This window comes from Dromiciops gliroides, chromosome 4 (genome assembly GCF_019393635.1).
Source record: "Dromiciops gliroides isolate mDroGli1 chromosome 4, mDroGli1.pri, whole genome shotgun sequence".
NCBI classification, from domain to species: Eukaryota; Metazoa; Chordata; class Mammalia; order Microbiotheria; family Microbiotheriidae; genus Dromiciops; species Dromiciops gliroides.
In genome coordinates, this window is record NC_057864.1 from 468,766,201 (window position 1) to 468,793,252 (window position 27,052).

The window sequence follows — 27,052 nt, forward strand, 5'->3', positions numbered from 1 at the left end:
CCTTGTAGGTCTCCCTTATTTTGTATCTCACCCAGCAGGAGACCCAGCATGAGACCCAGCATAGGATAGAGTCTTCTTCACCTACCACTATAATTCATCTTCCTGGTTCAACATTTTCAGGCAGTTTGGAGCACAGCTGGTAGTGGGGTGAGCACAAAAGTGTGGCTAAAACAAATCCATAACTAATCGGAAAATGCCATTTTCATCATTTATTTCAAACTCATCCACCCAATCTAAGTGCTATAAATAGCCATTGCTATTATAAATCCAGGGTTAGAACTAGGGAGGAGACATGAGATTTCATTAGTGCTAGGAACTCCAGGGTGAAGGAAGCTTCCTCTACCAAACGAAGCAGGACCAGAGTCTTAGAAAAGAGCACTGAGAAGGTCAGTGACTCACTGAAGGTCACACTGTCTGGGGATTTGGGGGGTGGGTGAGAAGTGGAACTTAAACCCTATCGTCTGGCTTCTAAGTCAGCTCTCTCTCCCCCACTTCATTACAGCTAGGTGGAGCAGTGGAGAAAGCACTCCTGGGTTTGTGGTCCCTCTTATCCACACCACCAGCCACCTCTCACCAATACAGGTACCAATAACAGGAGAGAAATCTTAACACAAATGAAGACAACAAATGAACCTGAGATGGGTTTAGGTGTGTGCTTGAATTTAATTATGCACCTAAAGATTATCAAGTCAATTTTTAAACACATCTGCCTCACTCAGCTTCCCAGATGTCTTGTTTCAAAACAAGTAAAATGTTCAAGAAAAACAAAGGCAAAACCTCATTATAAACATATAACACATAGATCTTCAAATGAAACAGAGAGCTAAAAAGAAATTGTTTGGCATTAGCCACTTCTCCACCAGCATGGATAACAGAGTTAGTTCTATCTATCTCTGGGCATACCACATTTATTTAAGCATTTCTCCCCTCTGGCATCTTTTTCCCAACACATAAATGGTGAGAATTAAAAAAAAAAAGTTTTCCCATAACTCTCCAGGCACAAGATTTTTTTCTAACATAAAATGAAAGAGAGGCAGTGACAAGAGCACAGAGAGACAGCCCTTGAACCAGAAAGACCTGGGTTCAAGTACATCCTCTTGGCACATGTACTGGCTTGTATGTCTGGGCAATCACTTACTGTATGTAGTCCTTAGTGCTAAATTGCAGAGAAGGTGCTTACCTGCATCATTAGAAAGAATTCCCTTAGGGGCAGCTAGGTGGCGTAGTAGATAAAGCACCCACCCTGGATTCAGGAGGACCTGGGTCAAATCTGACCTCAGACACTTGACACTTACTAGCTGTGTGACCCTGGGCAAGTCACTTAACCCTCGTTGCCCAGAAAGAAATAAAGAAATAAAGAAATGAAATGAAATGAAATGAAATGAAATGAAATGAAATGAAATGAAATGAAATGAAATGAAATGAAATGAAATGAAATGAAATGAAATGAAATGAAGGAAGGAAGAATTCCCTCATCCAGGAGTTCCCTATACCAGTGAAATTACTAATCCCATCCCCATTCCTATGCCTGCAAAAATGGCAGCCACAGTGCTTAGCTCACCTAAGCAGCTTCAACTGAAACAAGGCCCAAATGTGACTTTTCCCACTTTGTTCTCTCTCTTCACCCATTTCCTCCTCTTGCCACAGGGCTGGGAATTCAGGACTAGTCAAAGGGCTTCCCAAATCTCCTTCCATCTCTGAGAAGAGACCCAGGTAGGAGAGAATAGTAGCTGCTAAGGCCTCAGACCTGAAGGGAAGGGGAAGGAAACCCAGAATTGCAAACACCACCTTCCAACTGCAGACCACCTTTGAAAAATCAACATTGCCCAGCAGGATTCACTCAAGGCACATCTTTCACTCTACAAAAGTGAGACCACTCATGGGAGAACCATGAGATCATGATCATAAAGAAATGACCACAAATTTCTCAGTCCCTTTGGGTGAGTCCTTTGGTAAATGGGGCATAAGTCTCCTTGCCCAGGTGACAAAGGACCAGAGAGCAGAGAGCTGAAAATTGACTTCATCTAACACATGCTGGCTAAGGGAACCTGGACAAGTCATTTAACCGTTTGGTTGGGGGTTTTTTGGTCGTCCCAGGCATTTCTCCAACTTCCTAAGTGGAGAGCAGCTGCTTATCTGCATAGGTAGAGAAGTGTCCTCTTAGGAGTCCCCCACACCAGTGAAAGCATGTCTGTCTTCCCTCTTTCCCCCAAGAGAAGGGTGGAAATAGACGATGGAATAGTTTGTACCCAAAGCCTTAGAGAAACCAGGCTGGTGACGGCTGCCTGAACAATCTCACCTCTTTAAAGAGAGGCTTGTTTCTCATGGGGATGCTGAGTCAGTCAGTTGTCAGGTACTAGCTGAAAAGCCCTGAGCTTCAAGAGAGGCTGGAAGCTGGCCACAAGTCCCCAAAGAGATCAAGGGTAGCTATGCCCCCTGGGTTAGGGCAATCAGAAAGAACTCAGAGGCCAGGGCAGGAAGTGTAGCTCCCTGTGTAAAGAACAGCTCAACAGCGTCTGGAGATTGGTATGGAGGCCTCCTGCTGGGGAGGGGGGGGTCCCCACAAATAAAGTTACTTTCTTAAGAAGCTACAGGTTTCTCTGTAAGCCCAGAGGTTAGATCCATTTCCCATTGCAAGGGCAGGATTTTTCTACTTGCAGTCTACCTCACAGGGCTTAGGTAAGGAATGTGCCTTCTTGACAGGAAAGCAATGGCTAAATTTGGGCTAACACTAGTCTTCTTTTCTCTCAGCCCCTCCCCCCACTTCTGGCCCCAAAATTCCCTGGTTTCCTTCATAGCTTGGCTTAGTCACCTTCTACGTGAGGTTTTGCCTGATCCCTCCAGGCTGAGAAGCAGAGATCACAAGAGAGAGACACAGAGAGAGAGAGAGAGACAGAGAGAGACAGAGACAGAGACAAAGGCAGAGAGACAGAGAGTCAGAAACAAAGAGACAGAGCTGGAGAGAGACAGAGAGAGACAGAGCCAGTGAGAGCCAGAGAGCACAAGCACATTTATTAAATACTTACTATGTGCCAGGCACTGTCCTAGGTGCTAGGGGATGCAACTACAAGCAAGCAAGACTGTCCTTGCCCACAAGATTACATTCTGATGGGAGCTGTAAAGGGAGGAGCGAGGCCAAAGTTGGCCTAGAAGCCTAAGACCCAGCAAGATAAGGCAAGAGCTGACCTATCAGAGCCAAGGGACCCAGAAACAAAGGGGAGGGGAGGGTCCAAGTCAAGGCAGCAGGTGTAGGAGGCAGTCTTGGAAATATGACTTTGTACATTAAATATTCTATGTTCATGTTATTTTCCATCAATAAAATGCAAACTCCTTGAGGACAAGGGAAGCCTCCTCTTTATCTGGATATCACAGGGGAAATTTAATCAGTGCTGCCTGAACGATTCTCCTGGTCAAAGGTGACTGTTCTCTGATGCAGTGAACAGGCAGAGGGCAGAAGGGAGAATTAACTTGAGGCTTTGGATTCCAGTTTGTCCAGTACTGAGGGATTCCTGCTGCCGAGGTTCTGCTCCATTTCAGTCACTAGGAGCTGAGCCTACAGAGGCCACAATGAAGAAGGCCACCATCCCAATAAAACCAACTGAAACCAATCGATCTCCTCCGAGCTAACCCAGGGCTTTCACAGCTCTGATCTCCTTGGATCCTCACAAGCGTCCTAGAAAGTAAGAATTAGAGGTATCCAGAGCCACGTTTTACAGATATTCTTAACAAATCTTTGCCACCTCAAAATTGCTGCTATTAATATTTTCATATTAAAACTGAAGCTTAGAGATGTTAAGTGATTTACCCAGGGTCACACAATCAGGCCACTCCTATTCCAAGGAGTCTTTTTACTAAACCATGAAGTTTAGGGGGCAGCTAGGTGGTGTAGAGGATAAAGCATCGGCCCTGGATTCAGGAGGACCTGAGTTCAAATCCAGCCTCAGACATCTGACACTTACTAGTTGTATGACCCTGGGCAAGTCACTTAACCCTCATTGCCCTGCAAAAAAAAACCCAAAAAACCAAACAAAAAACCCCCCTAAACCATGAAGCTTAACCCTAAATTCTAATCTTTCATAAGATGCTTCAGCCACAAAAGTAATCAGGACATTGACGAGCCCCCAGGCTGTTTTTAAGTATACCACGTGACCAAACAGAGAATTTGAGATTATTATGATGACTTCATGTACTTGCACTGAAGAAGTCTTGTCAACTTATTCCAAAAGAACAGTGTCCCTAACTGGACACAACAGTTAACCTAAGTGCCCCATCCATGCCCCATCTCTGAGCTCAATTTACAAGTCATTTTATTTCAATAGCCACCAAGCCTATCTGTAATATTGCAATTGGCATTATTGAGATTAAAGATATGATCTGAGGGGGCAGCTAGGTGGCACAGTGGATAGAGCACCAGCCCTGGATTCAGGAAGACCTGAGTTCAAATCTTGCCTCAGACACTTGACACTTACTAGCTGTGTGACCCTGGCAAGTCACTCAACCCCCATTGCCCCTCAAAAAAAAAAAGAAAAAGAAAAAAGATTTGATCTGATTGCTTGCTGGCTTCAGGAGTGGGGAGGGAAGGGAAGATGGGAGAAAAATCTGAAACTCAAAAAAATCTACATATAATTGGGGAAAAAAATTTAATTAAATTATAATTTTTTTAAAAGATGTGATCTGAGACCTAAGAGCTTAGAAGTTAGTTGGGAAAATCAGACAGATACACACATACTTATACATATACATGTATATCTGGACTCTTCCCCTTGAGGGAACAAGTGTGCTGCCAGCACACTGTTAACCTGGAAGGGAGTTACAGACACCAACCAGTACTGTGACAGAAAGTGAAACAAGACCCAGGAAAGGTAGAAACAAGATGCTTAGTGTGACCATGGAAATGAAAGTTCCTTAATGACTCTGGGGATGGGGCAAAGTCTGGTGTAGGAACAGACCTGGGACTCAACCTGAAAGCTGGGGTAAGAACTTAGTATATGCCAGGCTTGGGCACATGATGCTTTTGTCCTGGACCTCTCTTTTCACATTTTTTAATGTTTTTCTATCACCTTTGTTTCCAAATAGATCTCTCACTTTACCTTTGCCCAGTAAGCCATGCCTTCTAACAAAGAAAAACAATTCAGCAATACTACCAACCAGGTCAATTAAATCTAACAGCAAATGGAATGAATGTTCCACACCTCAACAGCAAAGGAAGTGAGGTGCATGTTCTCATCTCTTTTCTGGGGTCAGGCTTGGTGCTTATCATCTCACAGTGCTCAGCTGGTGGGGCACAGGGGGGTGTTCTTTCCATTTAAACTGCAATAGAGGCAGCATGCACGTTATTTTCCTGGCTCTACTAGCATCCCTTTCCATTCATTCCTAAGTCTACTCAGGCTTTTCTGAAATCTTCATATTCATGTTGGGGGTGCACTGATATTCCATTATGTTTACAGACCACAATTTAAGAGCCTTTTCCTCCTCTGTGAGCACCTACTTTCTCTTACCAATTCTTTGATACCATAAAAATTGCTGCTATTAATATTTTCATAGAAATGAGAGACCTTTCTTTCTGCATGAGCTCCTTAGGGCATATGACCCAGCATCTGTGGATCCAAGGGTATGGACATTTTAGGCATTTCTAAAGCACATTTCCACACTGTGTCTCACAAGAGTTTTAACAATTCACAGTTCTATCCACAGCAGATTCACGTGCCTGTCATTCTCTACCCTTTCTTGTCCCTGTATTAAGCAACATTTTCATCAAAGATTTGGCACTGAAAACATGAGTCATCTTGACTAAGTATTCAGATAACACAAATCTAGAAATAATATTCTAGGTGGTGAAAGTAAAGTTCCAAATGACCTCGACAGGCTTGGTTGGGCTAAAACCAACAAGGTGAGCATGTAGAGCTCTACATTTAGGTAAAAAATCTGCAGAAGCGCAGAACTGACAGGACTGGCTGCCATGCAGGCCGGACAGCCTTCCCAGGGGCCTTCTGTGGCTGCAACAAGCAATATATGCAGAACCTTAGGTTACAGCCATGGAAATACCTGAAGTCAGTTTAAGGAGCCTTCTAAGGTCAAGCGCAGTCTCTAAAAGCCATTCCTAAAGCTTAAGCAATGACAGCCTCATTAGACAGAAGTGTCCAGCCTCAAACTTCTCAGGGAGAGAAAACACACACTTGGATGTATAACACGTCAGAGGCTTTGCTTACAACAGCTCATTATTTCAGTCACAGCTTAAAAAAACAACAATCAATACCAGCCTCAGTTTGTCTTCCTGAGCCTCAAACAACTTTCGTCTATTCACAAAACTCAAACCCACCCCAAAGGCCAAACAAGGACTTAGAGTCACTGAGGATGTGCAAAGGACACACTCTGAAGTGACATCCATAACAGAACTGTGTAAAGCCTCCCAATCAAACAGCTCCCCTGACATCTGGCCTCTCCAGGCTGCACCCCTAACTTTCTCTACCACATCCCAGAACACTCTTCCCCCGGGATGCTCACACCCAGTGGAAGTAACCCATGTCTATGCAGTCCCTCCTTCTGATTGGATGACTCCTCCCAGAATCTCCACTTCAAGGGGACACACAGAGCAGCCATGTCTTCATTCCTCTCCAAACTCTACCAAGAAAGCCTGTCTTCCCTCATTAGAATGCAAGCTCCTTGACGGCAGGAACTAGATTTCTCTCTGCTTGTATTTGTATAGTCAGCGCAATAACTGGCACACAAGAAGTGGTTGGGAAATACTTGCTGAATGACTCTCCAGGGATCCCAGGTGACCATGCCTGGCTTTCAGGTCTAGCCTGAAGTCCACTGCTACACCAACCCAGGTCACCAAGGAACTTTTTCTTCCACAGTTCTACTAAGCATTTTGTTTCTACCTCTCCTGAGTCCTGTTTTACTTTGTCCCCAGTATTAGTGGGTGTCTGGTCAAGAACCAATTCCCGTCCCCCCTTACTTGTTATCTCTCCCAGGGCTTCACCCTTTGCAAACAGGTCAGGAGCAGGACTGCATTGCTATAGGGAGCTCCTAAAGAGGAAAAGCCGCTCTCCCAAGGCAGGTCTGCAAGCACTCAGAGAGAGCCTTAGGTGCCTGACCACCTCTCAGTCCACTGCTCAGCCTAGTTAGTCTCCTCCAACACATCTTTTTGGGGGGTAGTATTTTATTTTATTTTCCAATCAGATGAAAAGATTGTTTTCAACATTCATTGTTGTAAGATTCTGAGTTCCCAATTTTTCTCCCGCTACGTTCCGCCCCCCTCCCCAAGACAGCAAGCAATCAGATATAGGCATGGGTATGTATATGTATACAAACATACACACACACACACACACATATACATGTGTGTACATGTGTCTGTATATCTGTATATAGATATACATGCATATATAGACAATCATGTTATACATGTTTCCATATTAGTCATTCCAACACATCTTTCCAGGATCAGCCGGAGTCCTCTCTTCTATGTGAAGCCTTCCCTTACTACAACAGTCCCCAGGGACCTCTCCATCCTCTGGACTCCCAACTGTATATGCCATCTTAAAATTCACTGACCACTTATACCGTCTTTCATGATTTTTTAAATGTTCAAACGTGCTATTTCCCCACTGAGCTTTTAAGTTTAAAAGTAGAGACCGAGGGGTGGCTAGGTGGCGCAGTGGATAAAGCACTGGCCTTGGATTCAGGAGTTCCTGAGTTCAAATCCGGTCTCAGACACTTGACATTTACTGGCTGTGTGACCCTGGGCAAGTCACTTAACCCCCATTGCCCCGCAAAACAAAGAACAACAACAACAAAAAATTAAAGAAAAAAAAAGAGTAGGGACCATGACTTATATTTTTCTGTACTCTTCCTCCTCCCCAACATAAAACCCTGTAGAATAAGATACACAGAGTAAACACTCAAATCAGTATCTGATGAGTCAATAAGATCTTTAAGCAAACAAAATGAGGAAAATAAAATACCCTGAGAACTACTCATTTATCCTAATAGCACATGATAAATGAAAACATAAAATGTCTATGGCCCTTCTAATGTCCTCACATTCTTGGCAAAAGCAAAACTAGGACCTGGGAGAAGTTGCAAAAGGAAAGCGGAAGGAGAGCCAGGTGCCTTCTCTGACAGCTTCTCTTCTTCCTACTTTTCCCTCTCCCCTGAGACCTAGAAAAGAACATAAAATCAGGCTGGGCCTCTCAGCCCAGTCTAATCTCCTCCTCTTTACCAAGGGGAACTAAGGCCCAGAGAACAATATGGCTTCCTTAAGGGAGAACCGGTGCCAGGCACCGTGTTAAGGGCTTTTTACAAATATTATCTAGCTTGACCTTCCCAACAACTGTGAGGAAGGTGCAATGATGATCTCGTACAGAATAAGAACTATCCCCTAGAAAGAAACAGGGTCAGATTTTGAACCCAAGGCCTCTAATTCCAAATAACATCATTCTCTCTTTCTACTTCACCACACTGACATTTGGATCTCAGTTTTTTCATCTCTAAGATGAAGAGGCTGGAATAGATGAGCTGTAAAGTCCTGCCAAAGGCCCTCCCACCACAAGAACTGACTGTGATGCCAACAACTCATTAGACCAGTGTGTTTATGAAGATTTTGTGAAACATCTTATTTGAAACTATATGACACACTAACACACAGTTAGGAGAACTGTAAATTGGTCCAACAATTCCAGGACACTGAAAATGCTTTAAAAAAAAAGTCCATACCCTTTAACCCCATGATCTGACTGGTAGGCACATACCCCAAGGAGGAAAGGACAGAAAGTCTTAATAATCACCACAAAATATTAACAGCAGTCCTTTTTGTGACAGCACAGCAAAGACCTGAAAACAAAAGAGGCACCCATCAGTTACAGAAATGTTAAGCAAACCATGGTCCCTGAAAGTGATGGAATATTACTGAGTTATAATAAAAAAAAATAGTATAATGAATTCAGAAAAGCCTGGGAATATATGAGATGATGGAGAGTGAAGACAATAGAACCAGGAAAACAACATATTCAATGACTACTGTAATATAAATGCAAGAAGGAAACCCAAACCAAACTAAATGCTGAGCAATTACAATGACTAAGCCTGGCCCTGAAGACAAGATGAAGAAAAACACCTCCCTCTTGTCTTGGAAGAGGGGGAGAGCATGGTGGTACAGCAATGAACAGACAGAAGGCTTAGCTGGTGGGTGCTTAGCTTAGCTGAACTACTTTCACCCTTTTTATTCCTTGTTACAAAGGATGGCTCTGAGTAGAGCTGGTGGGAGAGATTCAGAAATGAAGGTACTATCAAAACAAGATATTAAAAAGATAATTTAAATTAAAAGAAAATGTTTGACACACACAAAGCTGCTCAAAGTTTTATGGGAGAAAAAATACCTATTAACATTGTACTAAAACCAGAATTACATGTTATTAGTATAAGTGATAATGACCTGCTTCACATTTTATCCACTCAAAAACAAAATCAGCCCCTTGCAACTGCATACAAATGATCTAGCATAATGATATGAATTGAATATTGTACTTCTTCCTTCAATCTCCTACATAAGGATATTAAGTTCTTCATCCTTCCTAGGTTATACAACAGAGAAAACTTATCTGTTACAGAATAACTGCACCTCCTCCTGCTCTTTCTCACCAGGAAGGCCTGGCTTTTAGCCTATGGTTGTTATATCAAGTCAAAACTATATCTAGATGCACATTTTCAAAGTGACCAAGGCAATCTCTATTCATTCATCAGACATTTATTAAGCATCAATGTTATCTTGAGAGAGAAGTTCAAAATCTCCTTCACCAATTATTCCCAAAGACTAATGCCTTTCACAAATAGTTGTTCTCTTCAGATAAGCAACTACTTCAAAGGCTCAAGGTAGAAGAAATCCAGCATTTCTCCAAAAGGTAGAAAGCATCCTCTAAACAAAGCCAAGCTGATCACTGTACAAATGATGCAATAAAACAATACAGACCTTTGGGGAAAGGGGAAAATTATTCTACAACATGCTGCAGACAGTAGAATATTATAAAGAGTTCACAGAAATGTCCACAAAAGACATTAGTCTTAGAAAAGCTATTATTATTAGGTGAGAGAAGTCAGTAGAGCCCAAAGAAGACAAGCCCTTGGACCTTGAATAATGAATACAAATGCCCAGAAACCAAAAATTGTTCATTTATTTTCCCTAATTGGAGAACAGAATATAACCAGATTGACACTGCAGAAAACACTAACATTATACTCCAGCTTTGGCCAACAGAGAGCTTATCTTTGATTCCACAGTCAAAACTTCAAGATGCTTTAAAAACAAGCACGGGTAAGGAGGACTGGAGCCACCACGAATGATTTTCACTAAACTAACGGGAGCTAGGGGAGTTTTGAAAAGTAGCAGAGTATAGCTGGTGGCATGTTGGACTTGGCTCAAGGCACCCGACTGAAATCCCACTTCCACTGTATTCTTGTGGGCAAGTGCACCGCCCTTCTGAGTCTGTTTCCTCATCTACAAATTGGGATTCATTCTTACATTATCTACCTCCCACAATAAACGTTATGGAAGAGCTTAGGAAATCTTAAAAATACTATATAAAGAAGTCATTATTAGGGGCAGCTAGATGGCGCAGTGGTTAAAGCACCGGCCCTGGATTCAGGAGTACCTGAGTTCAAATCTGGCCTCAGACACTTGACACTTACTAACTGTGTGACCGTGGGCAAGTCACTTAACCCCCATAGCCTAAAAAAAAAAAAAGTCATTATTAGAATCTTTTCCCCTTTTTTCCAAAATAGAAAAGTATAAATTCCTGCTGCCTCTTTCTAAAGTGTCCCCAGCAAAGCTCAGGAATGATGAAAGTAAGGAGGGCACTCCTCCCACTCTGGCAGAAGGCCTTCAAATCAAAGATGTATTAGCAGGGTTCATCTAGACCGCTCAATCTGGCTCACTATGACAATGAAAATTTTTCCATCCTTCTACTCTGTCAGAACATTCTACAACCCTTAGCATCAAATGTCTAATACCTTATGAAAAAGACATAACAAATGTTGCAATGGAACCTCAAGATTCAAAATGTGGTTATACATTTCTTAAATAGAAATGATAAATTTTATCACTTTGCATAAAAGTAATTGACATTCTAAATACCTTCAAAAAATATTTTATTCTGACTATATTTATAACCAAAAAATAGAATCAGAAATGAATTATCAACAGGTGGCATTTGAACTGAGTTCCTCTGACTCAAGAGGCAGTGCTTTTTTTCACTGGACTATGATATCTCCTTGAGACTGTAGCAAAAAGATTACTCTCTATGACTGGATTGGATTTATATCAGTCAGGAATGAAGAGATGATTTGACATTAGGAAAACTATAAACATAAGACAATCTAAATAAAATAATTTTTTAAATCACATGATTGTATCAATAGATGCAGAAAATGCCTGACAAACTATAGCACTCATTTATACTAAAAACACTGAAGAGAATAGGAACCAATTGACCTTTCTTTAACGTGGCAAATATTATCTATCTAAACCAAAAGCCAGCATTATCTGGATAGAAAAACACTAGATTTTTTTTTAAAAAAACACTTTTTAAAAAATCAAAATCAATGATTATATACAAACACTTAAATATACAAACAAAAACTAGAAGCATTTCCAGTAAAAACAAATTAAAGCAAGGATCCACTATGCCATCCTTTACTATTAAAGTTTTAGAAATACTCAAGGAGTAAGAGGAAAATGAACTGAGGAAGTAAAGACCAGCAAAGAAAGAAAAATTATAGTCAATCCTCAACATTTGTGCATTTAACTTCAGCAACTTCAAGGATTCACATGATTTTATTCACTTCCACACTGGCAACTTCTCACATACTTGTGGCTATGCACAGTAGAGAAAAAAATGAGAGGTATGATGTCCACAAATTTGTGGAGCAGCTGGTATCCTACTGGGCATTTCATTGGTTTTGTTCACCCCAACACCATAAAGGGCTCCCTAGTTATTCCCTGTATATTTGGGGGGGGGGGCCCCAGTGAGGGTTAAGTGACTTGCCCAGAGTCACACAGCTAGGAAGTGTCAAGTGTCTGATGCCAGATTTGAACTCAGGTCCTCCTGAATCCAGGGCCAGTGCTTTATCCACTGTGCCACCTAACTGCCCTCACTGCATATTTTCATTGCTTGCCTTCAAAATTCAAGTTCTGTGCTGCAATTATGCCCCCAAAGCATATTGTGGGTGCTTTGGACTCTAAGCATGTAAAGTGAGTGATGCTGCTTAGTGAGAAAATAAAGGTGTTAGAGAAACTCTGCAATGGAACATCTGCAGTAGCAATGGCCTAATGACCAGCTGGCTAGAGACATGGAGGCATCAGCAACCTCCAGGATAAATGTCAATAATTCCCCTCTGCCATCCTCTTATAGTCTGAGACCCTTAAGAATCTCACACAGTCCAAAAAGCAGACCTTGCTGATGGATTACTTCTCCAGGGCCATCCACCAGCCATGAAAGATAGCATCAGAATTGATGTTGAAGATAAAGCACTGGCCCTGGATTCAGGAGGACCTTTGTTCAAATTAGGCCTCAGACACTTGATACTTATTAGCTGTGTGATCCTGGGCAAACCACTTAACCCTCACAGCACCCCCCCCCAATTGATGTTGAAAAGGGTCTGGGGTGTTGGGGTCCCGGCGGACTCTCCCTTGGTTTTCCAAGGGCAGCCAAGGTAGAGAGGCTCACAGCAGTTTAGCATACAGTACAACAGCTTCATATCACCATCTGACACAGTGAAAGCTAAAATTCAGGTTAAAAATTGGTTTAGTTGGGGGGGACAGCTAGATGGCTCAGTGGATAGAGCACCGGCCCTGGAGTCAGGAGTACCTGAGTTCAAATCCGGCCTCAGACACTTAATACTTACTAGCTGTGTGACCCTGGGCAAGTCACTTAACCCCAATTGCCTCACAAAAAAAAAAAAGTGAATATTGTCTGAGATCAAAGGTTACAGAATTTTAGAGAATTGCTAGCAGGAAAAATTGTTTTACGTGTTACCAATTTTATTTTGTGTACTACATTTTATGGGTTATTTCATGGTTCCTGTGTTAGAAAAAGTGCCTATTATCAGAATTAATGTTTTGTTATAAAGAACTGGATTCAGAAAAGTATACTTTCATTAGAGTTTTTTGTGGTCACAGGAAGCAAACCCTCTATTTCACATAGGTTCAATGTAACAACATTTGCATTTTTTTACTTTCATGCTGTTTTCTAGAAATGTTATAACTGTGAAAGTTGAGAATTGACTATATCTCTTCGTAGATATTATATGATGGTTTAGAGAATTAGAGGTTCGATGAAAAAATTAATTGAAACAATTACTAATTTCAATAGAAGAGCAAAACATAAAATAATCCCACACACACAAAAATACCTTTCAAAAATTAATTTTTAAAAAAAATCTCCTTTCTATACATAAACAAAATTCAAAATGAGGAAACAGAAAAATTCAACATGCACAAAGTATCTGGGAGTGAATATACTAAGATGTACTCAGAATCTGCCATAAAAACACTCTACAGAAATAAAAGAAGTCTTAAATAATTGGAGGGTGATTGATTGTTCATACCTGAGCCACATCAATAAAAGAAAAATAATACTAACTAAATTAACTTACAGATTTAACATTATACCAAGAGATCACTTTATAGAATTAGGCAAATAACATAAATAAAGAATCTCAAGATAAATTTTTTTTTAAAGTTAGAATGAAAAGGACTAGCAATACCAGGTTTCAAAGTAATCTATACAGTAGTAATTATAAAATTATTTAGAACAAGTTAAAAAACAAAAGATAAATGGAAAAGATTAGGAAAGCAAGACCCAGAAGCAAACAAACATGTAACCTGGCGATCAGTAAACTCAAGACCATCGATTACTGGGGCATAGCCTACTTATTAGACAAAAACTGGTGAGAAATATGGAAAGCAGTCTGGCAGGAATTAGACTAAACACATTTTACATGCCACAATAAGTTTCAAATGGATACCTGATCTAAATATAAAAGGTTACAGTCATTTAAAAAACTAAATGAGAATGGAAATACATATCTTACACAACCATTACAAGAGAGACACTTAACTAAACTAGGAATAAAAATTATCAAAAGACATAAAAAGGGCATGGCACAGTGGATAGAGCACCAGCCCTGGATTCAGGAGTACCTGAGTTCAAATCCCGCCTCAGACACTTGACACTTACTAGCTGTGTGACCCTGGGCAAGTCACTTAACCCCCACTGCCCCACAAAAAAAAAAAAAAGACATAAAAAGAGGGGCAGCTAGGTGGCGTAGTGGATAAAGCACCAGTCCTGGAGTCAGGAGGATCTCAGTTCAAATCCGGCCTCAGACACTTAACACTGACTGGCTGTGTGACCCTGGGCAAGTCACAACTCCAATTGCCTCACCAAAAAAATTTTTTTTTTTTAAAGAGAGATAAAAAGAAAATTTTAATTCCATAAAATTGAAAAGGTTTTGTATGAACAAAATCAGTACAGCTGTAATTGAAAAAAGCTGTTAATTTAGAAAAATAATTGAAGTAAATTCTTTTCGTAAAGGCCTGCTATCCAAGGTACATAGAGACCTGACACAAATATATAAAAACAAGTACTATTTCCCAATAGTCAAAAGAAAAAAAATTATAAGAATAAGAGAAATGTAAATTAAGACAACTCTGAGGTTTTACTACATGTCATTAATTAGTTTGTCAAAGATGACAAAAGAGAAGCAGTAAACACAGGAGGGCTTTGGGAATGCAAGCACAGGGAAGTTTTTCTAGTGATGTTCACCTCTCTGGTGAACAATTGAGACTGACATCCAAAAAGTCACTAAAAATCTACACGGCCTTTGACACAGCAATACATTTATTAGGCATATAACCCGAAGAGACCAAAGACAAAGGAGCAAAGTTTTATACTGTATATACAATCCTCTTTTTTTGGGTAGTAGCAGAGAACTAGAATGAAAATATATATCTCTGAAGTGGGGAATGACCACAGAAAAGGTGATCTCTGAATGTATTGGCATTCATGGGAGTCTTGATGAAACAGAGCAATTACATTGTTTATCATAGTGTTGGTATTTTCAATCAGCTGTTACCAGACATGGTGTTAATTTGTACAATAAGAAATGAAATACATGAAGATTTCAGAGAAATGTCAGGAGACTTCTATGAACTTGTAACAGAGTGAAATAAGCAGAAACAGAACAATTCACAAGATGACCATAATGATGTAAAGGAAAACACTGACAGACTTTAAAATCTAATCCATGATTTCTCAAGACTGAGGGTGAAAGCCTAACTAAAGATACAAAATGGGGCAGATGCTTTCAGAAATGTGTGTGTCTATGTGTGTGTGTTTGCTTAACTATACTTATTAGATGCAAAAGGTCTATTGGAACATGACAAATCAGTAGGAAATGATAGCGATTTTCAAAAAAGGAACATTACTGTCACTTGTTTTAAACTGCTACTTCAAATTTTAGTTTTTGAAATAATAAAAACTGAATTGCTAGTACAAAGGAGTCCCCCATTGGGCAGCTAGGTAGCCCAGTGGATAAAGCACCAGCCCTGGATTCAGGAGTATCTGAGTTCAAATCCAGCCTCAGACACTTGACACTTTACCAGCTGTGTGACCCTGGGCAAGTCACTTAACCCCCATTGCCCTGCAAAGAAAGAAAGAAAGAAAGAAAGAAAGAAAGAAAGAAAGAAAGAAAGAAAGAAAGAAAGAAAGAAAGAAAGGAAGGAAGGAAGGAAGGAAGGAAGGAAGGAAGGAAGGAAGGAAGGAAGGAAGGAAGGAAGGAAGGAAGGAAGGAAGGAAGGAAGAAAGAAAGAAAGAAAGAAAGAAAGAAAGAAAGAAAGAAAGAAAGAAAGAAAGAAAGAAAGAAAGAAAGAAAGAAAGAAAGAAAGAAAGAGTCCCCCATTACCAAAAATAATTATGATTTTGCTATGTCATGTTAATATCATCATCTGAGTCAATTCCTAAAGCAGCCAACTGGATAAATGGCACTGTTTTTAACTGGTTCTAAGTACCCACTAAAAGTGGTACTGGCACACAGTAATGACAGAACTGTATAAAGAGATTAATTAAAATAACAATGTGATGCTTTCATGTTAATAGTCAAGTTTTCCTAGAAGTGAATTAGAGGGAGGAGTAAAAAGTCTAGCAATGAAGTGAAACTCCACCATTTACAGATGGCCTTAAGAGGGGGAAATTCAGAGGAAAACATCTTAAGCAAGGTAGGCTCAGAAAGAGCCACACTCTTTGGGGGTTCAGAATGTTTTCTATGTCAGACTCCCTTGGGCAATCAAGCAAAGCATGTGGACCCTTCTCAGAATGTTTTTAAATGCATAGAATATACAGAATTATAAGGACAACCGATTATATTGAAATAGTTATCAATTTTTTTTTATTAATTCATAGACAGCAGGCTAAGATCCCCAAAACAACTCGATCTCCCAAGGTATGCAAGGTAGGCTGGGTATGACTCAAAACTAGATCAGGTCTCCTGACCTTGCCCTAGTTTGGGCTCCAGAAATTGAGGTCAAGCAGTATTATTCTGAGTGAATTCTCTACTGTAAAACCCATAAATTTGTACTAAATTGAAACTATCAAGATAAACTGCTAAAGGAACAGTTTTTCTTTTGCAATAAACTGAAATGTTTTTCTTCTTTTCTTTTTTGAAAGATTAATAGGTAAACTCTACTTTTCAAATTGTTTGATAATATCACCTCAGCTTAAACAAAAATATTTCTCTCTTCAGTCTGGATCAAGTGATCCTGGAAGACTTGGGGAAATCTATCTCTACTCTATGATTCTAAGGTGACGTTGTAAGCGTGTGTATTTGTTACTTGTAGGGAAGATACGGACAAGGAAAGCTAGACCACTTTTTAGCTCCTAGAATAAATCTTCACAGTGTAAAAGCTAAATAAGTGCTTTTGTATAATCTATACCTCTGTTCCCCTACTTTGACACTCATAAAGAACATAATGTATTTAGATTTTAAAATTTAAACTATCAAATACAAATGCCAAGGCCGCACTAATGGTATCTGGTAAACCTAAAATGAGACCTTATGCGACAGAGACGATTTCAGGTAATGAGGTCAAACAGAATACATTTAATACAACAGAGACCATATCTTGGGGTGGCACTAAGACAAGTAACCTGGGTTCAAGCCTCAGCTCTACCTCTACTTAGTAGTGACCTTGGATAGTCCTATCACCTCTTCTGGTCAATGGGACTAATGAGCCCAGACTTTCCTGACCTCACATTACACTGCTCTGCAGATCAAGAGAGAATATACATCCAGATGCTTTGAACAGTATAAAGTATTAAAGAGATGCAAGCTCCTATTATTAAGACATGTACTACAGGAGAAAGGTCTGGGATGTTGGGGAAGAAGCCAAGCAAGTTGATTGCATGACTCTAAGTTTTGTCTCTTAAGTATCAAGCTGATCATCTTACAAAGGGGTGGGGGGCTTGGTGGTGGTGGTAAAAAGCCACAAAAGAGAAGGAAACAGATCAAACCAAAACCCTATGTGTAGAACTACACAGAGAAGGCCACCCAAAGACTCAATCTCATAAAAAGCATCCAAGTTCAACTGGCCCAGGTATTCGCTTTACATGCCTAAGAACCAAAGATTGCATCATTTATATCACATTCATTTTCTTAAGATAGCTCCAATTACTATATTACACAAATTTTTTTTCATTCATTCACTGATTCTAATCTGTTTTACAATAGGATACATCATGGTACATTAGAAGAATCAAATGTCAGAAATAAAAACCTAATTATAAAATGAAAATGGAAAATGAAAAACCTAATTATAAAAGCTAATTTTCTAATGTTCGATCCAAAATGTCATCTCATCTCTCTTCTTCCTTTCACTGCCAAACTTCTAGAAAAAGCAGTCAAGATCACTGTTATGCATCAACAATTCACTGATTACAAACAAAACAAAAACCACCAAGATTTAAGCTCAGCCCAGCACCTTTCTTCAATATTAACCAATGAACTTTCCCTTCCTCTTTTACTGAAACCAGCCTATCAGATGTGAGCTCCCCAATCCCCAAAACTCTCGGTGTCCATGCTCTCAGTCCTGTCTTTCCTCTGCCATCTTGGCTCTGCCCCCATGCTCTCCTTCCTAAATCAGAAGAGGTGGTTCCTCCTTCCTTCCCCTCGCAGCCCTTCCTATCAGGTTATCCATTTAATCCCCATACCTCCTACATTACATTCATCCTTTATGTCCTAATTCAGCTTCTCTACTGGCTCCATATCCCCTGGCTGAAAACCTACTCATGTCTCAGGTATCTTAAACTTACTCACACCCACAACCCCACACCCCCACCAATTCCTCCCCAACATTAAATACTTCTTTGAAATGCCACATTCGGGGCAGCTAGGTGGCGCAGTGGATAGAGCACCAGCCCTGGAGTCAGGAGGACCCAAGTTCAAATCCAGCCTCAGACATTTGACACTTGCTAGCTGTGTGACCCTTGGCAAGTCACTTAACCCCAATTGCCTCACCAAAAAAAAAAAAAAAAAGAAAGAAAGAAATTCCACTTTCTTTCTTCCCTTTCCTGCAAAACTTCTAGAAAAAAGAAGTCTACGACCACTCCTTTTATTTGCTTACTACCCACTCATGCCTCAATCACTAGTGATCTGGCTTTTGCCCTCAGGGCTCCACTTAAAGGCTACTCCAAGATCATCAAGAACCACGGGATTGACAACTACACACAAACACAGAAACATGGACCCTTAGGGATGAGAGGCACCTAGAAAATCAGCTGGTCTACCCCCACATTTTACAAATGAGGAAAGCAAGATGATGCTATTTGGTTGGTTGGTTTTTGTCCTTCATTCTCAAAGAGGACCAAAATGACATCATTATGTTAGAGTCAAGTTACACTGTGTCCGACTGTGGTTGATCAGACCAATACGAGCTCAGAAAGCTTTACCACAAGTTGGGCACAAACAGTCCATGTGAACATTGAGATGATATTTACCTAACACTGCAAAACCAAGTAGCAGCTGAACCAGGACTAGAATCCTATTCTTTCATGGTTTCTAAAGCCGACTCCTTGCTCTTTCCCTAGCACACATTCAATGGCCTAGTAAGGCTTATCCTCTGACTACCCTTGATCCTCTCTGCTCCTATTTTCCATGACACTGCATTTTCCTTGAATTCAGCCTACCTCTCTGAGACCCCTATTAGTATCAGACCTTAGAAGTGCATGTTCCCCAAGGCTGTTGGGTTCCCCTCACTTTTCCATACCATCCTCATAATCTCTTTCTTGATGCCCCTTTCACCAACATCCCATCTCTTACCTCCAAGCATTTAACCTGGCCATTCCCCTGGCTTGGAATATTCCTCCTCCCTGCTCATCTCAACTTCCAGTAGCTTCCCTGGTTTTCTTCAAGTATCCACTAAAGTCCCTCTTCTGCCAGAAGCCTTTCCCAATCTGCATGCCTTCTCTCTATATAAATCTCATTTGTAAACTGTCATTTGCTTGTTGTTTCCTCCATGAGACTGTGAGAGTTATTTGCCTTTCTTTGTATGCCCAGCACAGTGCCTAGCACATATTAAGGGCTTGATAAATGCTTGTCCTTGCTCAGGGTGGTCACAGTGTCTGAGGCAGGACCGGAGCTGTCCAAATCAGACGCTCTGTCCATGATGCCACCTTGCTACCTTGATGGAAAGAATTTATTACTAGCTGTGTGACCCTGGGCAAGTCACTTAACTCCAACTGCCTCACTAAAAAAACAAAAACAAGAATTTAAAAATGGAAATTGAAAGCTAGGTGATAATGACCAAATTTGGCCAGAGTGAAGAGATGAGAAAAGGCACCTGTCCTTGTCTTTGCAGAGAAGGACTATGGATATGGAACACTATATATAGTCAGACTTGGACAATGTGTTGATTAATTCTGCTAAACCATTTGTTTTCTCTTTTTTATCCTTTTTTTTTTTATCAAAAATGGACCACTGGGTAGCAAAGAAACATTCAGAAATGAAGGTGAAATAAAAGATAATTACTTTTTTGGGGGGGGGGGGATGAGGCAATTGGGGTTAAGTGACTTACCCAGGGTCACACAGCCAGTAAGTGTTAAGTGTCTGAGGTCAAATTTGAACCCAGGTCCTCCTGACTCCAGGGCCAGTACTCTATCCACTTTGCCACCTAGCTGCCCCAAGATAATTACTTTTAAAGTTGTTTTTTTTAAATGATATTTTGAAGTTTCAAATCTTTTCAATATCAAGCTTCTAATCTATTAGATTTTATTTTATTAAAATACGTACTTTTTGTCAATTTAATAAAAATGAAAACAGCTTAAATCTGAACATTTTGTTTGCCATAGCTTATATTTGTTTTGATAATTTGTTTGCTAATACTGTGAATGTTACATGTAAAAGATAATACAGGGGGCAGCTAGGTGGCACAGTGGATAGATCACTGGCCCTGGATTCAGGAAAACCTGAGTTCAAATCCAGCCTCAGACACTTGACACTTACCAGCTGTGTGACCCTCGGCAAGTCACTTAACCCCAATTGCCTCACAAAAAAAAAAAAGTAATACAATTTTTAAATCATATTTACATACAACTTTTCAGGAGCACATTGTATAAATCAAGGCCCAACTGTAATTCCTTGGAAAAGATACTCGGATAATCCGCATCAAAAATCATTATCATGGAAGTAGAACGCCCTCACCAAAAATGTGTCCCTCAAGTGTGTCTTTTGAACAAAACTTCTGTGAATTTGTGGATGTAAGCCCTCTGACAACTTGCTTTTATCCATAGTTCTTTTGTATTCTAGAGGGTGGAACAGGTTATAGTCATAAATTAAAGTCATTGTTGTTTCAGTTTTGTCCAATGCTTTTGTCACCCCATTTGATGTTTTCTTGGCAAAGATACTAGGGTGATTTGCCATTTCCTTCTCCAGCTTATTTTACAGGTGGGGAAACTGAGGCAAATAGAGTTAAGTGACTTTCTCTGGGTCTTACAGCTAGTAAGTGTCTGTGGCCACATTTGAACTCAAAAAGAAGAGTCTTCCTGACTTCAGACTCAGTATTCTATCCACTGTGCCCCCTAAATTGAAGTCATCCAGTCAAATTGGCTTATTTGCCATTTCACAAAACACAAAGATAACTGAATTTAGGGTCAACAGATTTGGGTTAGAATCCTGGTCTGACTACTTTTATTACCAGCATGATCTTGGCCAAGTCAGTGACTCCCTCTGGATCTGTTTCCCCATCTGTACAAAGAAGGAGATTATTTTGTAAATTCTGCGACCTTACACAAAGGCAATGTGGTACAATGGAGAGAGCATCAAACTTGGGGTCCAGAAGCCCAGTCTTGGCACTGTTCTTTGTCCCTCAGCAAGTTTTTCCACCTCTTCTCACCCCCTGCCTCAGAGAGCTAATGTGAGAAGCTTAAAAGTGCTATATAAAAATGGGAGTATGGGAGTGGCATCCACCTATCTTTTGCCTTTGTTCACACCATTCCATGTATACTTGGAATAGCCCTCCACTGGCTAATGGAGAGACTGACTGAAGGTCTCCCTCCACTATTTCCTCCTCCATAAATAATGCTTTCCCTCCACACCCCAGCCAGAAGGAATCCTTTCCTTCTTCCAACTCTCCAAGTACATGGTTGATCACACATTTCTCCTTTGGAATTACAGTTGGGTAGGATTCATATCCCTATTAGATTGTATGCTTTTTGAAAACTGGAGCCCCGTCTCGTTCATCTTTCTATGTCTCCCAGAGCTGAGCACAGACAGAGCAGGCAGGTATTTAGTACATGCCCAACAATTAGTCTTATTCAAAATGGGACTAGAAAAAGGAGCTAACCAAAAGTCAAGTCCAAATGATAGCATGCTTAATACTGGTCCACATATGGAATATCTGTTCCATTATTATTTGGTTATGGGAAAAACATGAGCCTGAAGGGGATTACTTTGAGTCTGGTGACTGTGAGGAGAAATCAACAAAGGGTCTGTCAGTAAAGATGAGATCTATTTTCTGTGGAACCAACCATAGGCTCCAAGGTATCGGCAGCAGCCAAGAACCATAAGCTTGGCATTACTCTAGGCAACTCTAAAAATAAAATACATATCTAAAGGTCAACTTTCCCAGGAAGCATTAACCCAATAATATGATCTGACTTGCTATCAGTTAATGCATCAGATGTTTATCTGTGATAAAATAACAAAGGAAACAGAGCAACCAAAGTAGCACAAATGGCCATCCTTAAAGACATCTTTGTAGACTAGAGGAAGGCAGTAAGAAGAATGTGTTAGAACAAACTGGCTTTGAAAAATGTTTTGACCCTAATTCATATAGTACAGGATTTAACAATCAACATTACCTGGGATAGCACTGGGGTTTTTTAATTTTGAAAGGATACTCCCCATTACCCACTGCACAAGGCAATACTTCTGGTGCATATTTGACTTTTGTTTCATTTTGTTTTGTGTAGTTCTTTCAATGAACACAAGATACTTTGCATACAAATTAACACCATGTCTAGTAACAGCTGACTGAAAACACCAACACTATGATAAACAATGTGTATATAGCTGCTCTATTTCATCAAGACTCCCATGAATTGTCTACCTCAGTTGCCTTCTGGTGATTTCCACAAGCCGCACTCAATATTCAGCTGTTATCTTCAGCAGCTCCCCAATAACCATGCACTAGGGCAGGAGTTCTCAAAGTGGGGTTTGCCCAAGACCCTTTCAGGGCATCATGAGGAAGGTCAAAACTATTTTCACAATAACTAAGATGTCTTTTGCCTATTAAAATACTCCTCTCTTTTCCAACTACACACGAGGCAGAACTGCCTTCATAAACTTCAACAAAAACAACACACTGCAACAGCCTGAATGCAGAAGCACCCAGGACAATCCAGTTGACTTCTGTTGTCAGACATTCAAGAGATCTGTAAAACTATGTAAAATGATGCCATTCTTCTCATTAAAACTTTTGTTTTAGAAACTAGTTATTCTTCATAAAATAGGTTATATTAACATGTAATGAACTTGTTCTTTTCAATGAATATTTTTAAATGTATCAGTTTTAATTTCTAATATGGAAATTATCAAAAAATACCCACATAGGGGGGCAGCTAGGTGGCACAATGGATAAAGCACCAGCTATGGATTCAGGAGGACCTGAGTTCAAATCCGGCCTCAGACCAGACATTTAACACTTGCTAGCTGTGTGACCCTGGGCAGGTCACTTAACCCCCACTGCCCAGCAAAAAAAAAAAAAAAAAAAACCAAAACCCACATAGACAAAAAGTGCTTTATAGGATTTATATCTAATTTTCAAATGGGTTATGTCGAATTTTCAAGAGTATAATAGGGTCCTAAGCCTAAAAAGTTTGAGAACCATCACACTGAGGCATTTTCCCTTGCTCTCAAACCAGTGTCTTCAAACACACAGCTCTCCACTCCTTTTTATGGCATGCAATGAGATGTTATTCAGTTGGATAAATGAAAAAGAAGAAAAAAGAAAAATGCTTCTTCACATTAGTATTTATTGAAAAAAAATCAAAATACAAGAAACAAACTCTGAAATGTGTTAAGGAAAAGGCATTGGATGAACTTCATTCTTATCTGAAATGAACAAAGGAGGGTTGAACACACAGTTTGTTATAGGAATACATCTAGTTCAAAAGGGAAACAAAGCTGGGACTGGAGTGAGGGGGCCAGTTTGTGGCTAAGGAGTTAAAATGGAGAATAATCCCAGGGTGGCTCCGGGCACAAGTAAAACAAACTTCCTGATCCTGAAGGCAGATTAAAGGGGGGGAGGGGGGGGGAGAAGAACCAGAATGGAAGGGAGGGATCCCAAACTGCCTCTCAGACAACTGGGTAGTGGCTGAACGAAGTGCAGCATATAGCATATGAATGTAATGGAATATCATTGTGTCGGAAGAAATAGAGAATGAAGTGAGCCAGGAGAACAACATATAGGAGGACAGCAACATTGTAAAGAAAAACAACTTGGAAAGCCTTAAGAACTCTCAGCTCACTGGTGAGCCACCTCAGGAGTGAGAAGGCAGGCTGCCCACCCCACCCTTGGCTGAGGAATGATGGGACACAGAGGGCAACACAGCTCTGTCACAGCCACTGGGTAGATCCACTTTGCTTGACTACACTTGCTAGTTAAGAGGTTTTCTTTCTCTTTCTTTTAGTTTTTAACAGAGTTGAGGAGTTTGGGGGAAGAGGTGGTTAGCAATGGTGATGCCTCACATGGAAGACGACTGAAAAGTAAGCGTTTGGAAAGGTAGATGGAGACTGTATTACACACAGACACACACACACACACATATTTCTAAACAAGCAGAGTGAAATGGAGACTATGGTTTGGTATAGAATCCTCTTTTTGAGTTCTGCTCTGTTTACAGAAATCTTTTTGTATGCATGTTCTAAGTTCAGAATTTCTTAAATTTGAAAAGCAAGAAGACAAAAGAGAAAAATGTTTTCGACTCCCGGCTTCAGATGCCTGTTATCAAAAAATGTTTTTATGTGACCAAGACCAATTAAAAAGTTAACCTGTAGACATAACGCATCACAAATGGGCATTTCTATATGGAAATAGAATAAAGTTCATGATCTTGCTTATGTTATTTACCAAGACTCTGTTTGCCTCAGTTTCCTCATGTGTAAAAATAAGCTAGAGAAGGAAATGGCAAACCACTCCAGCATCTTTGCCAAGAAAAACCCCAAATGAGGTCAGGAAGAGTTGGACATGACTGAAAACTGACTGAACCACCACCACCAAAATCAAGTCCACTGCACAGTATGAGAAAAGTAGTTTCATTTAAATACATACTTATTTAAGTTGTAAAATGTAAAAACAAGCGTACCCCCCCCAAGCAATCCTTTCACAGTGTGGTGCCAAAACTCAAGGAGTGCAAGCATATGAATAGTTTGCATAAGAGTCTAATTTAGACAGTCTCTTTGGTCTAAGGGATATTTTAAATATTGGGTAAGTAAGTCTTGACAGTGTGATCCTGACATTTCACAACCAAACTTGACTAGGTCCAGGTGACCTCAACATTTTGGTTTAATATTTCCTTATAAGCAAAAGCAGAGAAAAATTAAGCAAATTAAAGCGACTACTGCTATTCATCATAAGAAAACACAAATAGGCCAAAAATATCGATAGTATTTCTTTTGCTCTTCCATGAAATTCCTATTCCAACACCTCAACTAGGGTCTGCAGGTGACCTCATGCCAGGGGTCCTTAACCTTTTGTGTGCCTTAGACCCCTCAGGCAGTGGCTGGTGAGACCCACTGATCCCTCAGAATAAGGTTTACAAATGCTTCAAATAAAACGTACATAGTATTATTGCAAAAAAAAGCCCAAGTCCATTAAAAGAGTTATTATACATATATGTGTGTGTATATTTTTCTTAAAGTCACGTACCTGGAGCACAGAGAACTACTCTGCTTCTGTTTTCTAAATCTATGTGCCCATGAACACACAAGCTTTTGCAGATCCTACCAAGTTGGGAAACTGATGGCATTTACTTAGGATTAAATAACAAACCCTCAAAGGAAAATGCGGCCAATTCAGTGACAAGGTCTGATTTTGAGCAAGTCCCTTCATTTCATTGAGCCTCAATTTCCTTATCTGTCAAATAAGAGCACTGGACCAAGTGACATTCAGACTCTAAATTCATGACCCCATGATATCAAGCCACTCTACTCCTCTTCCCATCAAACACAAACAGGCCAAAATATTGACAGTGTTTCTTTTACTTTTCCACAAAAATCCTACTCCAAGGCCTCAATCATGGTCTGAATCACTGGAAGTCATGTCATGCATTCATTAAAAATGAACAATATATAACCTGATAATGTATCTACATCAATTTCTTACCCTGCCAGTATCTCTGACCATTCTCCTAGGAGCAACAACGTAAAATAAATGTAAAAGCACCTTACAAGTTACCATCCTGAGGAGAGACAGAAGAACATCCACCTCCCTCCCCCCTCATAAAACCCATCTGTCCTAAACTTTCACCAGACTACTTTTCAATGGCACACACACTCTCCAAACATGCTATACTTCCTTTTCATGGTAAATAAGGTCAAGTTTCACTATTTCATCTCAATCAACCTGTCCATTAAATTAATCCACGCATACCCTAGAACCACAGCAAAATGGAAAACCCCTTTTAGAAATCACCACCAAATTTATTCTTTGTGTAAATCCAAATGTTTAAAATAATTTGCTTAAATGAGTGAGACAGTATCTAAGGGGACTACGGTACCAGGAGGACAAGAAAAGAATAAGAAAAAAAGCCTCCTACTGGATTTAATTTTCCATACACTGAATGGGAGGTTAAAATATACCATTTCCTCAATAAGTTACACTGATTTTTTTATGTCTAATGATTCCTCTAAAAACACTTCGATTCTGTTTTATCTGTTCAATAGTCAATAAGCTTTTTCCTTGTCTGCCAGGTACCAGGTGCTAAGGACGGAGACAAACATGAAACAGGCTCGCCCTTCACGATCTTCTATCCCAGTAGGGAAGCAACCAAATAGAAATACAAGATACAAGATAGAACTTGATACACTTTCACACAGCAAACATATACAAAGCAAATCAAAGAAACGGGAGGGGGATGGATACACTGGGAATCCAGGGCTATCAGGCTAGGCAGGCCTGTGGAGTAGGTGGCCTCTGAGGGGCATCCTGAAAGACGTTAGCAAAAGGAGGCAAGGGTGCAAAGGCCTGGAGGCAGATGTTGGAATGTCTACAGGGACCCAGTTTGCTCAGAACCAAGGACAGGTGAAGATGAACAATGAGCAAGAGGCCCACAAAGAAAGGTAAGCTGAAGCCAGGCCGGAAAGGACAGTATTTTACAACTATAACTTTGCTTACTTGTTCAAACAATTCCGAGAATGGTAGAACCTGAAAACAGCTTCATCTGGTTCAACTCCTTCATCAGAGCGATGAGGAACCCAAGACTCAGAGAGGTCTGGGTAACTGCCCAGG

General features: G+C 40.3%; 1 protein-coding gene across 15 annotated transcripts in view; it reads right to left on the reverse strand.

Moving 5' to 3' along the window:
- The window catches only part of NCOR1 (nuclear receptor corepressor 1), a 189,107-nt gene that overhangs the window by 159,906 nt on the left and 2,149 nt on the right, over positions 1–27,052 (reverse strand). Inside the window, exon 1 of one of the 15 annotated variants that reach the window (XM_044002697.1) lies at positions 8,754–8,774. The exons of the other annotated variants lie outside the window; for them this stretch is intronic. The gene's annotated coding sequence lies outside the window, so the exon portion shown is untranslated. Of the gene's footprint in view, positions 1–8,753; positions 8,775–27,052 lie in introns of those variants that run through there. 15 annotated transcript variants of the gene reach the window in all.